The sequence below is a fragment of the Acomys minous genome (genome assembly GCF_964271855.1).
Source record: "Acomys minous genome assembly, chromosome: 6".
Taxonomy (NCBI): Eukaryota; Metazoa; Chordata; class Mammalia; order Rodentia; family Muridae; genus Acomys; species Acomys minous.
Genome location: NC_140487.1, coordinates 71,165,140 through 71,181,055, shown reverse-complemented (window position 1 = coordinate 71,181,055; position 15,916 = coordinate 71,165,140). Strand labels below are relative to the sequence as shown.

At 39.7% G+C, this 15,916-nt stretch overlaps 1 long non-coding RNA gene across 5 annotated transcripts in view; it reads right to left on the bottom strand.

Moving 5' to 3' along the window:
- Positions 1-4,645: 4,645 nt before the first annotated feature.
- LOC311599887 overlaps positions 4,646-15,916 on the bottom strand; it is a 28,089-nt gene continuing 16,818 nt past the window's right edge. For 2 of the 5 annotated variants that reach the window (XR_014780046.1, XR_014780049.1), the window contains one exon: positions 5,944-10,943. This is a non-coding gene — a long non-coding RNA (uncharacterized lncRNA). Of the gene's footprint in view, positions 4,851-5,943; positions 10,944-12,991; positions 13,063-15,916 lie in introns of those variants that run through there. The other 3 variants (XR_014780047.1, XR_014780048.1, XR_014780050.1) reach the window with 3 other exon arrangements.

Sequence of the window (15,916 nt, the reverse complement as noted above, 5' to 3'; positions counted from 1 at the left end):
GCTGCACATATGCACGTCATGAAAAGCTTCATATTGCATTTATTCAGCTGCCTTTTTACAAGCCTTAACCAGAGAAGATCTTCAAATGTAACTTCCAATACAAGATTGTTGTTGCTGGTTTTCCCCAATGTACCTAAGGGCTGGAAGAGTGCCTTGCACAAAGCACATCATTGAGTCATTCCCGTTCATGGCTCTCAGAGGCAGACCCGGAAGCTCACAGCAGCAGCAGCTGGGAAGCAAAGCTTCCCCAGACTCCCCTCGCTAGACTGCCAGTCTCTTCTGAGTTGTTCTCAGAGCTCTTATGGTCTTCCTAGGGAAGAAGCATCTTTGGGGTCACTGTTTTAATCTACACTACCCTACCAAACTACTACAACCTAGGTGGTGAATCACAGATACTGAGTTTCACACAGTCCTGTGTTAGAGCAAGGGAGCCAGCGTGGTTGGGTTCCAGCCGGGGCCGTCTTCCATGCTCGTGGGAGGAGATCCTCCAGTGTTTCTTCTTCCTTTTGTTCAAGCTTGTGTTTATCATGAGAGTTCCTCTCAAAACCTCACCCAAGCTGACTCGCCTCCTAAGGACCCACTTCAAATAAATAATGGCACCGGGCAAGAATCTCAACCTATAGATTTAAGGACATGCAAACCATCCACAATAACCACCTACTGCTAGCTTAAGGTTATTAATACATAAGGCTCATATTGCCTTTCGCCTTTTAGTAGAAGAGGCATGAGTTCTGTTGTCAACCCAGATATGAGGTTCCTAAACATTTGTTGTCCTTGTTCCAATTTTCACTTCTCGCCTTTGACTGTATCCTGGGTATGGTACCTGCTGTGGTACCTTGCAAGGAGCATCAGGGAGAAATGAGATCTGCTCCCTTGTTCTTACTAGAAATTGCCTTTTACTCTGAGGGCTTCAGAAAGCTCAGCTAAGTGCATTGTGCTGACACTACCTGCCTACAATCACTGAAGCAGTTCAAGTCCAGTAGTTTCCACATTGTGATCCCAGACCGCCACAACCAGCCCTGTCACCTAGCGAGACCTTGAGCTTATCTGCTAATAAAATGGACTTATATGTTCTGCTTTTAAGTTATTTCATTACAGAGTCAGCTCACTTTACTATCACAGTACAAGAGGTGGAAAATTGCTTTTTAAAGGCAAATTTTTTGGTTGGTTGGTTGGTTTTTGTTTTTTGTTTTTGTTTGTTTTTTGTCTCACTCATAGGCATTGAAATGTGACTGCCGTTTCCCTGCTAGAGAACAATCCTGTGCTCCTATGTGATCAAGCCTCTTCATTTCAATATCTTTTAATTTATTCAGTAAATTAAAACATCATTTGTGCACGTATGCAAATATTTTCACTGAACTTATTATGCCTGGAAAGAAGTGGCAATAGCTATTTTGACTTATTACTTTCTGTCTGGTTTATGATAATCAGCCACTCTGTAAGGAAGAACAAAAGCACCGTAGGTGGTACCAATGAGCAGGAGAACAGTTTCCACTACTGGGTCTCTTCCAAACAGGGAGCACTTCCCTCCCTGCTCCCCCCCCCTCCACCCACAATCTGCCTCTACTTTTAGACTGTTCCTACACCAGGAAGTAGACGTTGTGAGTGGGAAGGGGTAGGGAGTGTGTATGTGTAACCAACAAGGGAATTTATTCTCCTGATGAATCATAATGATCGTACTATAATCTCATTTACCCCCATGGAGCCCTGAATTCCGATGCCAGGTTTCCGCTCTCTTTGTAGATAGGCGAGCTGACTCCTTCTGTTGCCTTGACCAAATCTGTAAGCAAATGGGATAACTAGAAAGGGGGAGTTAGAAAGAACCCCAGAGATATCAAACCGTAGCCTCTCACTGACAGAACAGACTCGAAAGGCCTAGACCATGAGGGGACCCCCTCAAGTCCACACACTTAGCAGAGTCAGAGGGGCTGGGGGTGCTGGGGTTGACTCAGCCTGTGTTCAAGGACTGTGTCCAGGGTCAGGATGCTTAGTATTGGTTGTAGCCACTGTGGGCTGCCATGCTTCAATAGACTGTATTCATTGTGATCAGGAGCAGATGGGAAGGGTCTGTGTGGTGCTTTGGGCTCTACAAATGTCAGCAGAGCAAAGAGGTGCAGATGGATGGAAGGCTGCACCTGTAGTAAGTTGCATCTTGAGGTATTCTCGGAATTCTTATGATGTCTCTACAAGAGCTACTCTCCCATGTCCTCTCTGCTCCATTGTACTTTTCCTCTACTTCTGATGATAGAGACCCTCTGAGAGTTTGTAGGTATATATTTGCTTTTACGTTGAAAACCTTTCCATTAAAATAGGACAGAGGGTCTTAGCTGAGAGAAGAGAGTCTGGCAGCCAGACCAGGAAAGTTCTCACTTTCTCTTGCGTCCAGTTCTAGAAGAGGCTTAAAATATTTTTGGGTGGCCCCTAGAATAACTGTTTTGTCTCAACAGGACAAACTCATGCAAGCCTTTGTTTTATTAGAACAAAGCTATTAGTACAGGTATTATCAGAGTGATTGGCTATATCAAGGACAAAGCTGAGCCTATTACATACCTATATATTAGGAAATACTTGGGACCAGAGGTCAGAAAGGTGGGAAACCCAGGTCTGAAACCATGAATGACAACTGGCAGATAGACAAGGTTAGTACTAGATAAATTAATTGGGGAAAAGTACCCATGAAGCAAAGGTGAAAATAAAAAAGCAGAAGGCCCGCCACTTTCCATGATTTCCATACAGACCTGGCTATAATTTGGGGCTGGTAGAGAAAATGAGGAATCAAGGGTAGATAAACTCATACCAGTTGAGGAAAAGTTTGATTCTAGCTGTCACGCGTAGACTGAATGCTGTATGTAATATGTGAGATGAAAAATATGGAGCTGGGGAAAAAATATCAGAAGTTGTGGATCAGCAGAGCAGAGAGTGAAAGGAGTTGATCTGAGTTGGAAAGCCGGAGGTCTATTTGAGAGTATGGTACTCTAGCAAATTCTGATAACAGGAGCGTTCTGAATGATAGGGAAGAAATGGGAAAATAAACTTTATAAAAGTTGTCTGATCATATATTGGAAGAATTTGGGGCCCGGGGTGGTGGTGCACACCTTTAATCCCAGCACTCAGGAGGCAGAGTCAGGTGGATTGCTGTGAGTTCTAGGCCAGCCTGGTCTACAAAACGAGTCTAGGGCAGCCAAGGTAACACAGAGAAATCCTGTCTTGGAAAAAAGAAGTAGGAGTAGAAGAAGAAGAAGAAGAAGAAGAAGAAGAAGAAGAAGAAGAAGAAGAAGAAGAAGAAGAAGAAGAAGAAGAAGAAGAAGAGGAAGAATTTGGTTAGTTGGCAAGATAAAATTCAACGAGATAATACTAACTATTCAAATGTCTGAAAGCTGACTGTTGACAGATGAGGTCAGACATGCAAACTATTATGACACTGAAGAGCTCACTGGGAGAAGTTTATAGGCAAAATTGATTGGAATAAGTGGGAAATATTTCCAAAAGCAGAAAATGTTCAAAATTTTAATGTCCTTAGCAGCCACGTCATTCTTATTACTGGTAAGTATTTTAGAATCTAATGGATTCAAAGCTATAAAATCAGTCTTTTTTTATTGAGTAAATACATTTTTGTATCCACTATTCTCCATCAACCTGGCTTTATTTTCTCATGTTTAGTGATCCAGTCTTTAATCCTTCAGGAAGACTACACTAAATGTACTGGGATAGATGCAAAACTACATTTACATAGTTGCTATTTTCAGTAGAAAACAGAACTGTTATGCTCACAGACGGATATAACAAACACCTCTTATATAAACCAGGTTCCTGATAGGAAAGGAAATTTACTCCGAGGGACATAAATTAACTAAGGGATATGTTACTGAATTGTGAGAATGGTTAAAATACCTAATGAAAATTTAGAGATTAGCAACAATAGAGACCTATTGTTGCTACTAAGTTTGGAAAAGTAATGAGAAATGTGCCCCAGGATGCAGTGAGGCAAACAACATCACCAGAAGAGTGTTCCTGATGCTTTGTGGTCCAAGACCAGTGCCATTGCTCTGTGGATGCCCCAGGGATGCTGCCCTCTGGAGGATTCAAGGGGGCCACTGCGCTTTCCTCTATGCTATGGTCTTCCAAGCTTCTGTGGGAAGATCCAAACCAAGTCACCCAGGGAAAGGGAGGCCCAAGACCTGCCTGGTGAGAAATGGCTAAAGATGGATGTGTGTGGTGAAAGGAAAGGCTGTCTTGATCTTACAGGGGACACAGGTTGGAGTGCAGCTCCTAGCCATGACTTACACTGCCAGACACTGATGATAGCTGTTTTGTTCCAGCGTTCTTTGTGTATTTTGATTTTGTTGTTGCTGGTATTGTAAAACTTTCAAGATTTTAGACCCTGGCTTCTTTTGTAGCTAATCAACAGCTCATTTTAAGTTTGCCTCTGAATTTTCTCCTCTTTTGTTTTCCATGTAGGACTTAGTGGGTTTTTTTTTTAAAGTATTTCTCCTTCCATTTGTCCCCAAAAGCTGAGAATCTGGTGAAATTTTCTTTATCACATCTTCTATTGTTTGTATGATTAATGTAATGATTGACAAATATGACTGCTGAACAAAGGATACAAAGAGACAATAGCCCAGACCGCCAGTCTGTAATGGCATCTGTTTAAATCAATGGGATCTTTACAATAGAGTTAATGGATACAAGAGAGTCACAGTAATTCTTAAGAATTGAACATCTATTCAGGAGCACATCAAGTGTTCCATTGCACGCCTTTGAAGATGACTTGAGAAACTTCATTCTATCAAAAAAGCATAAGTAGATATCCAAGTCTTTTGAAGTTTCTGTCACTGTAGAGGTGCTTGATGCTGTGAATGAGAAAGAAACATCTTTAATTTTGCCTCACTTTGCTTTCCTCTGCTCACTGACTTGATTTTCACATTGCTTTTCAAGTCATAAATTCATGACCTGCTTGGTCATGGTAGCCATACGTACAGGTTTCTTTAATACTATAAACATATGTGACTTAAAGTCAAATGCCTATTGCAGAATTGAGAGAAGGAATTCAAAATTGAGGAGAAAATAAGAGACCACCTATATATTTATTTACCCCAAATTTTAACACATTAAATGTTAAAAAAAATGTTTGCCTAAGACTACATTGCATCCCAAATTACAGGTCTAAATATGGCAAAAACACATATTGAATTCTATGTAGGAAAAGCCCATTATCTTTGTTAATGCTTTTAATGCTTAGTTATTTGAGAAAAGTGTGTGTGTTTAAATATTTTATAAATTTTACATATGTACACAAAAGTGTGTGTGTGTGTACTATTAACAACAACGTAAAACTAAAATGAGTTAACATTCCTTGATAAGAATACAGGTAGAAGACTCTAGACAAATTAGAGTGCTTTCTAATGTGCACGTATGTTTCCATATGTGTGCAGACATACATGTACATATGTGAGCATGTATGTGGAGGTCAGAGGACAATGTCAGCTATTGTTAGGCAATGCTCAATTTCTCTTTTGAGACAGGGCTTTTGTATTGGCCTAGATCTGACCAAGTAGCTCACGCTGGCTAGCTGGTGAACTCTAGAGATCTGCCTATCTCTGCGTCCCAGAGGCAGGGCTACAAGCGTGCAGGACCATACCTCAGTTTTTCACATGGGTTCTGGAGATCGAACTCTGCTTCTCACAGATGCAAGGCAAGTACTTCAATGAATACGCTTTGTCTTCAGACCCTGGGACATTGGTGTTAGTAGTTCACCATCTCTTCCTTCTATACTCTTCGATTAAAGTCTATAAACCATTGCTTTCCATAATAGATAAGTAATGGTAGAACTCATAACAAAATCAGTAAGAGAGATATAGCAGAAAATATTCCTTTAGGGAAACAAACACATCAAAATGACTACATCAAGATGCCAAACAACAACAACAACAACAGCAGCAGCAGCAACAACAAACAAAAACAAAAGTATAGTCTTTCAGGCACCTAAACTGCTTCTATGGGTGAAGTCAGAGCTGGTGTTACTGATTTAATGGCGTTGGGCTTACATCTTATTGCTTCTTATTTGTCACAAGACGCCAGGAACTTGTGATGGCTCTCTGAAGATCTGTAGTCACTAAAGAAGATTGTAGAAAATGTGGGTAGAGAAGATTTCATTTTATGTGAGTGGCCACTGGTTTTTATATGTTTCTGTTTCCAGTCTAACCCAGTCTTCACTACCAAAAAACAACAAAACAAACATAAATCTAGTTCCTCATTTCAAATCAGTAATAGACTTTTCTTAAAGAATATATAATTAGGTCATTGGATTTTTGTTTACTTGGATACACCTGGAATCTTCTGAAAGTTTAGCATTCTTGTGCATAGGGTTTCACTATGGTTAGAATGCATATTATTTTCTCAGGTTTAAATTAATACTTCATGTCCCCAGTATTAAGCAAAGAGGATAGAACTTACAATGGAGGGAATTAAATATACTTGTCATCAACAGTTATGTTGTAATTTCCTTACATGATTACATTTCTTTTTCCTGGTAGTATGAACTACCATATGTAGTCAATATTTTCCAATGAATTGATTGTAGTTCATTTCAAAGTAAAATGTATGTCATTTTTGTTGCCTGAAAATATCTTTTGATATCTTCATGAGAGAGGAAGGACTTTTAAAAAAATATACATGTTGATAAAACAGAATCTCTCCCAGTATACATAGAAAATTCTGTAATCAACATAGAGCATGCCTTTGAGCATCAAATCATCACCGAGACTCTGAGTAGTGCACAGGTTGCTGAAGCACGAGGCAAGGAAAGTGCTGGAAATGCCAGTGTCTTGATAGAGAAGGTCCTTACTGTCTTCCTACCATAGACACATGAAGGCCACATGAATTTCAGATGCTGCACAACCAGCAAGGATCCTACAAGTTTCAGGTTCTTAAGAGAGAAGAAGAACAGTTTTCGAGATGCATCAGGTTTCTGTATGGAGTCATTTTGTAGACAGTGGGGCTAATGGCAAAGAGCAGTGCTAGGAACTTGCCAAGTGTAGGAAAGAAGCTGTGCTTGCAGGAAAGAAAGTCTTTAGGACATTTTCAACTTGATTATTACAAAACATACCCTATACAGAATCTTCACAGGATGCCCAGGGTCGTTTTCAAGTGGAAAGTCCTCTATGCATATAGGGATATTATGTAAAGAAGATATACAGAGCTTAACCATTTCAAAACTTTATGGAGACAAGTTTATGCACACTAGAAAAAGCCCCTGTGAACACCATGGAGTTCATCAAAACTCCTGGAAGTGTCCCTAGAAATATTAAGTTAAAGTATAAGTAACATTATTACAGCCAAAATAAAATTTCATGAACTATAAAGAAGTTAGTAGAATGCAGATGTTCAGATATATAACATGTAGAAGTCAGTGTCAATTGAGATGAACACCGAAGAAACAACTAAGGATACAATGCCCTCCACAGCCAGAGCCAAATCCAGTAGAAATTGGCTCAGAACCAAGAGGAACAATTTGATTAGTTGGTGATGGCTTCATTATAATAAATATGATTAAGAATTAAAGTAAAATATAACCAGAATAAGCAAAGAAGTAGAATAAAAAAAAAGACAGGTGCCAGTCCTGGTGATCAAAGATACAAAGTAAGGAAATGCATGGAAAGAGGTTGCAATAGACTGTAGGCTGCTTAGGAACACACCCATAAATCCAAGGCCACAGTGATTGTGGGGAGAATGAAAGACAGCTTAGCAAAGATATCAGTGTTGGATATGAGGGGGAAAGCATTTTTAAAAATTGCTTACCAAAACCTTAGACTTATATGGAAACTTTAAGGACTTCAAAGAAATTCCAATAGAACAAACAGAGTCACACCATAATGTTCTTAAAATGAAATGATTGAAAACCAGAGAGAAAGGAAAACTGTGGACACATGGCCAGAGAAAATGGAAACAGAAGAGGTCATGCCAACTCCCCACCCCGACCCCCAAGAATGTTAGTCTTAAAACAATGGGCCAATATCTTTAAGATAACAGAAGAAAACAAAACAAAGCAAAACTGTCTTTTGGAATTTGTAAATTCAACATAATGCTCCTCAAACATAAAATACAGACAAAATACCTTATTAGGCTCAAAAGTCATTGAAGTATGTGCTATCCTCAGACTTAATGGGCCACTTATGAGTAAGTCCATCAGTGTTGTGGATGCAGGTAAGGCTACACTTGTTTGGAGTATTTTGTGTTGTTTCATGGCATAGGAGTATGGTTTGTGTGGATCACTGAAGAAACCAGATTTCTGAACAGGATCTCAGCAGATGGCCTGCGGCATTTGGAACAGATGCCACTCAGAAGTACGAAAATGATCAATAGTTAGTAAAAAAGGAAACAAGATGTGGCAGCTTCTCTTTGGTTTGCTACGGAGCTGGATGAACTATGCGACAGGAATGATGCATTTTCAAACTCACCCTAACGAAAGCAAATTTCCCCCTGACCACTGTCGTCATTAGGAGTGGCAACATGCTTGAATGTTTCTCAGCCAACTGAGGATTACAACCTAGAAATATTGATAGGGGGAAGGAAAAGACAATAACAAACAAACATTCTTTCTCAAAATTTCTGTCTCTTAATTTTTGATAGACACAACACGTGTTTATCCTTGTTCTTCATTTATTTCCTTATAATTACACAGTGTCGTGTAGCACATATTAGCTTCAAAACTCCTGTGTAACCCAGCCTTGAACTCCCGACCTTGCTGCCTCTACCCCACAAGTACTAGGGTCAGATGAAGGTGTCAAACCTGTCTCAACATCCTCTTACAAGCTTTTCTCCTAATCAGGATATTTTTTTCTTGAAAATTATATCAAAGCACTGACTGAAGAGTGAGTTTGGCGTTTTAGTAGCTTAAGACTAATTTTTAAATTAATGTTTAGGTGAATTTTTATCTATTCATGGGGGATAGTAGAAATTGCACTTTAAGACAACCCTCTAGACTCCTATAATTTAATCATGCTTTTTCTTTTATTCCAAAAAGAAATCAAAATTCTATGTGGTCACTCAGATACCCTAACATGGTGGGAGATGCCACAGTGTTGGGTCTGGAATCGTGCAGCCCTAGGAAAAGGACGTTTGATACATCACCAAGTGTGCCTTTAAAGGCTTTGAAGTGTTAAAGAATGCCAGCAACTTTAGGTGAAGGCAAGCATGAATCCAGCATGGATCAGGTCAGAACACACTGGCTGGTAAAAGATGAGGTTTTTAGATACTTGAGAGTGAGAAATGCATTTTAGTGAGAGAATATTATTAGGAGACAAAGCACATGAAGAATAGTTAAAAGGATATTCAATTATTTCTCTCCTCTTATGAGATAGTAGACATAACTCTCCAGGATGAAGAAGGCATGGGATTACTAGTGTTTGTTCTCCTTCCCAGTGCATGCCTCCTTCCCAAGAATGCTTTCATCGAACCTCTGCCTACTGAGGAGAAATGTGACACAGGAGGTCTGATCATCACAGTCTCATGCATGTCACTGGGTACACCAGGGACATAAATATCCTTATTACTCGGCATGTGTTGCTGTTATTTGGTTTCTCAGGCCAGAGTTTCATGTAGCCCAGGCTGGCATTGAACCCACTGTGTAGCTCAAGCTGACTTTGAACTCTTGGACCTCTTGCATTTAGCTCTAAGGAGGTGCTGTTATTACAGTTATGTATCACCTTATCCAGTTACTTATTTCAAGTAACAGTTTTATTAAATAAGCCAAGCAGATATTATTATAATTGTATCTATCCTCTATATTTCTTAAGCACTTAAAATATCCTATAAAAACTTCTCACACCAAACTCATCTGGAATGTCCCATGATTGCACAATTAGGAAACACTTTATCTTCATATGTGATTCCATACAGGGCTCTATTGTCACCTCAGAGTAGCAATGGTTCCGCACCAACTGAGAATTAGTACATAGGAAACAGAAGGAATCTTAAATTCTATGGATTAGAATATAAAATGTAGGTTGCTCCTTTTTGCATTTTTTAATCCATTAAAAGGGCTCAGGAGAAATGGTACCATTATGAAGTCTAGCTGTAGGGAAAGAAATAAGAATATTAATTCCATGGTTCAATTACTGTCTGTATGCTCAGAATGCTCACGCGTGGGTTTCAAACCCAAGTCTTTCCCTAGAGACCTGTGCAGACGTATCCTGTTGTATTCTGATAGCCCCACTTAGATGTGTCATATGAACCTGGCATTTGGTGCTGCCGAAACTTTTTTGTTTTGTTCTCATACTTTCTCTTTGACTTGTTCTTCTTAAATATCTTTGAGATTTTCATGCGTAAGCATTGACTTTGATCATTAACATTTCCCTCTCTGCACTCCTCTCCCTCTTGTGCCTCCCAACTCCCTGTCAAATTCATGACATCTTCTTCTTTGATTATTGTTTTATATATGTATATCTGCACGTATGTTACATATGTATATATAAATACAACCTACTAAGGCCATTACATATGTACATGCATTTTTAGGGCTGACCTCTTGGATAAACTGTCATAGAGGGTAGTCCATAGAGAAAACAGATACTTCTCTCAGTGGCCCTTGACTGACTGTAACTCTTCATCTAAGAATGGAGTCTATAAGATTTCCCCCATCCAGATCAGTGATGTCACTGTGTAGATCTTGTTTAGGCTTCTACACTGCTAAGATGTCATGGGTGCAGGTCCCAGCTAGAGATCGAAGACACTTATCTCACAGTAGGTATCTTGATCCTATGGCTCTTGTGATCTTCCAGCACCTTCTTCTGTAATGTTTCCTGAGCCTTAGGTGTTACACTTGTGGTGTACATCTGGCAGAGCTGGGCATCCCACGGTAAGTTGTTCTCTGCATTGTCACTATGTGATAGTCTCCATCGGTTGCAAAGAGAAGTTTCTTTGGCCAGAGGCAAGTGCTGCACTTCCTGTAAGAATAAGGGTGAGCATTTAGAGTGAGAGTGGGTGGCAGAAGAAGGTTCTCCTTTTAGGATTCTCGTTTGAGATGTCTTTAGACAACTGTCCTCAGATTTTTCTCCTTGCACTCACAATGTCTGTGGCACGTTGCATGTGACTACATGGGGCAGGCAGTGCATGGGCAGATCGCCATTGGATGAGGGTAGGAAGAACAGTGCAGTCTTACTGGTTGGTGGCCGATCTTCCCAAGAACTGTCATTTACTTTTCTGAAGTTTTTATATTGGCCTAACAAGTATAGGGAAGTGTTTTCAAGTTTTTGTTGCCAAGTTTCTATATAGTATCTAGCCTATCACCAAAAAAAATTAAAAAAAAAAATTAAAAAAATAAAAATAAATGTGAGCGTCACCTCCATGCTATGTGGTAATACTTGGAGAAAAGCTATGGCATGGGATACAGCTTTTACAGTGATTCTGGAGGTTACCGGCAAGTGCACTCCCTGATTCTGTGAGTAACATAGCAATACAAGCTGCTGGAATTTCCTTGTAGACATGTATGGATCTTCCCAGATTACTCCTTTTCCCCTGGATCCCATCCTTTTCTATGCTAAGCATCAGCATCTTGGGATTGGAAACCATGCCTTCAGCCATATTTACCATGAAGAATAACAGCTGGAACCCTAAGGAGACCCTCATTCTACTAGCCGGGTTATTCGCCGGTTTCTCCTGGAAACTAGGCACCGCCTGATCATCCCGTGGAAGAAGAAAATGGAAAGATCCAGGTCCACCTTGACCTTGCACAGGACCCTGAGATGGTGACAAAGCCATAAGCTTCAGGTAACCGGCCACATTTTTATCTTAGGAGGAAAATAGAAAAGGACTGTGTGTGAATATGGGTCATAGTTTCTTCCTCCCCATAGGGAAGGTAGACGGTATACTGAAAGAGAAAGATAGTCCCTTCTTACCAACAATTCACACCTTCTGATTGACTGACACTGCTCAAACCTCCCTCCTAACAAGAACCTGAGGAAACTTGGAATGGACTCACAAACCTTGTACGCCCAGAATTCAGGGTGCTATGGCAAAAGGAGCTCAAATTAACAGCTATCCTAGGATACACAGTGGGACAAAATGCCCCTGCGTGACTGCATTCTTGATATGAGGAAAACCTTGTCTAAGAGGCCTCAAGGCTAAGGGAATGACGTGGACTCATTCATGCCTGAGACTGGCATCTTTGCTGAAGCAGATGCTTGTGTTAACAGCTGACCTTTAACAAGAAAGCAATTGATGCTGAAGGCTCTCACCACAATTGTCTTGCTGCAGAAGGCGGCACGATCACATGTGCCTCAATAGGGATCCCCTGCTAAGATCCCTTGCTCTTCCAGTATATAATAAATACACTGAGAATTCAAGGGGTAGCCCCCAAATCTTCCCCAGTATGAAGCCCACCAATTCCTGCTTCACTTCTACTTTAGTTTATCTTTCTTTTTTATTTTTCTTTTAATTTTTTCATATACATTTATATTATTACACACACACACACACACACATATACATACATATATATATATATATATATATATATATATATATATATATATATATCAAGAAGAACCACAAAGCAATCAGGAATTATAATAAATGTTACATTCGTGGTATTTTGGCTACTTGTATTTGGTAGCCTTGAATAAAATTTCTTTCATACCTTGGTGTATCTAAAATTCTGAATGTAAATCAATATCTATCATATCTCATCATTTTCAAATTAAAACATCTATCTAGACCTAAAAAAATCTAAACCCCTAAACAACTAAGCTTGATTATAAAACTATACTATCTGGTCTTCAACCCCGTCAGAGATTTGAGAAGGAATAAAGTTAATTAACTGAGTATACAGGGAGTGCAGGTTAGCGGCTTCTCAAATGAGATGATGACAGAGGCAGTTTCCTGCCAGAACAGTCACTCAAAACTCTCTATAACCTGGAGCATCATCTTTAGCCCTCTGGACCAATGTATTTGACAGACATATTTGTGAGTTAGGAACTATTGAGAGCTTGCTTACCCTGTCTTGGCAGAGTTTGGCTGTTGACTCTACCTGCATCCAAGCTTGCCCATTTTTGGACAGAACTCCGTCTGTGGTAGAAATGAGGACATTTTACCCAGTGGTTTGTTTGCCACATTTGAAGCCATCTCTATAAAGAAGTTCTTTAAAGTTCAACATCTTCTTTGAGGTAGGCTGGGTATTAACAGGAGTTAACCTGCCTCATTGTCAACCAATCTTTAAAATAATAAAAAAATTTTAATGCCATATTCTTTGGGTCTTTGAGGTTTTTGAAGACCTTATCTAACCGTTTTACCTTATCTTTCTGTAGAATCATATCTATCTGGATAGTCTTATGACAAAAATAGACTATTAATTGATATGACCGTGATTTGATCAACTAACCATTAATTTGTATACCTTACTTATCCTAAACAGCCTACAATAGCACTTTAAAGGTATTAGAAGTAAATCTTGTATTATAACTGAGTTGTATGAGTACAATGCATCATATTAGAGTAGAAATATATAAAATGTAGGTGAAGAATAATCTTACATTTGAATTCTATACCAAAGTATCAAAAGTTAAACTTATTTTGCGTCTTTATACGAAATTCCATTGCAGTGAATTAAAAATAATCTTGTAACAGTTAAGGCATTGAGGAGTAGATTCACTAATCTACTTTTTGTCCTATCTTCCATATATATTTCTATAGTCTCCCTTCTTTCTTTTCAACCCCTAATTCCAAACCTAAGAATGAAAGATAAACAAAAAAGGAGACATCCCTGAGTCGAATCTTGTTTTCTCTCTAATTAAAAGCAATAATAACTTATAACCAACTCCCAATGAAAATAACATAATAGCCTAAGAGCGCAACCAAAATAAATCTCCCATGGCTTCCAGGCAAGTAATTGGCTTTAGCTACACCAGACGTGGCAAGATTTTATTTGGAAAAGAGGTTGGGGACATGTTGAAGTCACCATGATTGGCAGGGCTCTAGCAGCCTCAGTTTAGCAATAGTATTCATTTGCTTTCATATTAAAAGTTTTTAATTTAGATATTTTAAGTTCTGGAACAACACTGGTCTCAGCTTTTTGTGTACTGTGTAATACTCTTCAATGCTTTCTGATTGTTCTACGAATAAGCCCAGAGGCCCTGTTCAGGACCCACAGAATGTGGTAGCCTACTGCTACATCTACTTTTCCTTCATTCTATGCCACTTCTCTTACAGTCTATAAATTGTTATAGCCACACTGAGCTTCTGCCAGTCATGCAAAATACCATGTTTCCTGATGCCTCTGGGATCATGTTGCATTCTTGGGAGTTGGGGGCCTGTCCATCTCTCCATTAACTTCTGTCCTCACTAATTCTTCAGGTTTCAGGTTTATGTGGCTCCCCCTTTCCTGGAAATTTCCATGAAAGAGTTCTGTATCATGAATATGAGGGTCATTAAAGTGATGCTCAGATTAGCTTGTTCTTGGGAGGTTTTATTTCTCCCAGTCTGACTGCTGTCCTACAAAAATCAAGAGCCAAGAGTATAGTCAAAGAAAGTCTTTCAAAGCAAAACTCAGATTCATCTTTGTGAATAGCATACAATGTGCTTGGATGGCAAAGTGGTAGAATTATTATTTGAGGTCACAGTCCTTTGGAGGCATAAACTCCAACAGTTGAAGGTCTTCTTTGATTTAGTAAGAATAGCCTTTGGACTAATGGATTCAGATGTCTGAATCTGGGAACTGGACAGATGGTTTAGAGGATAAAGCGCTTTGCATGCACAAGTGTAAGGACCAGAATTCAGATCCCCACCAGACAGAAATATAATTTCTGGATGATTGTGGTAGACCACCTGCATCCCAGAACACAGAGACAGGGGATCCCTGAAAAAAACAGGCTAAGTTAGAGTGACTGAATGTTTGATCTTTGGGGTCAACTGAGAAACCCTGCCTCAGTGAGTAATATGTGTGGTGGGGCAATCAAAAAAGATGCTCAACATCAGCCTCAGGCCTCTACATCCACATCCACACACATTTGCATACATGTGTTCTCACATATGTAAACATGCATACACATTTGGATGCATAACATGCACAGACATGTGTGAAAATACAAAGGCCCACGTCCAGGCTTCTATGTAGTGGATACAAAGTCGTATAATGATAAACAATGAATAAAATTCTTACGTTTAAGAGGTGTTGATTTTCCTCAATCTATTTCTTTTTGCCCAGATACATGTAGTTTATATTTCTAAATTTTCTCCTATCTCTGAATTTTCCTCTTTGACCTGCAGATACACCCATGTCATCAGTCATAAGTCATTTGCTTCAATTTGTTACTATTGAAGTTATTCTATGCCATTTCTTCCCCCTATGCCCCACTTCCTTCCTGTGTTTAGCATTCATTCAGTCCTCAGCCAAGAACAATCTCACTGCAAGGTTAGCTTGTTATTCCAACTGACTCAGTGGTCACCAGCAAATGCCCTGTAGCCAGAGAGAGAGGCAATAGGGAACACAGAGCTCAGAATAATGAGAATTTCAGCTCAGTTGTTATTCTTATGCCAGGGGTGTAAGGAGGTTTCTGTACGAAACGCTGGTCCAATGAAACTGGCCAGCAGAAAAGCAGACAGGAATACCTGCTAAGCAAACAAGGACAGATAATCTCACCTGTTTATCTGCTTTTCCTCACCCTGAAGTTTCTCAGTGATGTCTCACAACAGGCCTGAGCTGGGAACCCAACACCCTTCACTGTTACCAACTGCATTCATATAGGAGCTCACCTGGCTAAACTCAGCAAAATGAGGCCCCCTTCCCAAGTAGGATGCTGCACTGTCCCATCATCAGCTGGGGACATGATTGTCAGCTGTCTCTCAACTACTTTAGGAGGGTGTACTCTGCTCTGGAGTACTTGACTCCTGAGGCCACCTGTGTGTGGTTTAAGCTCTCCTCCCT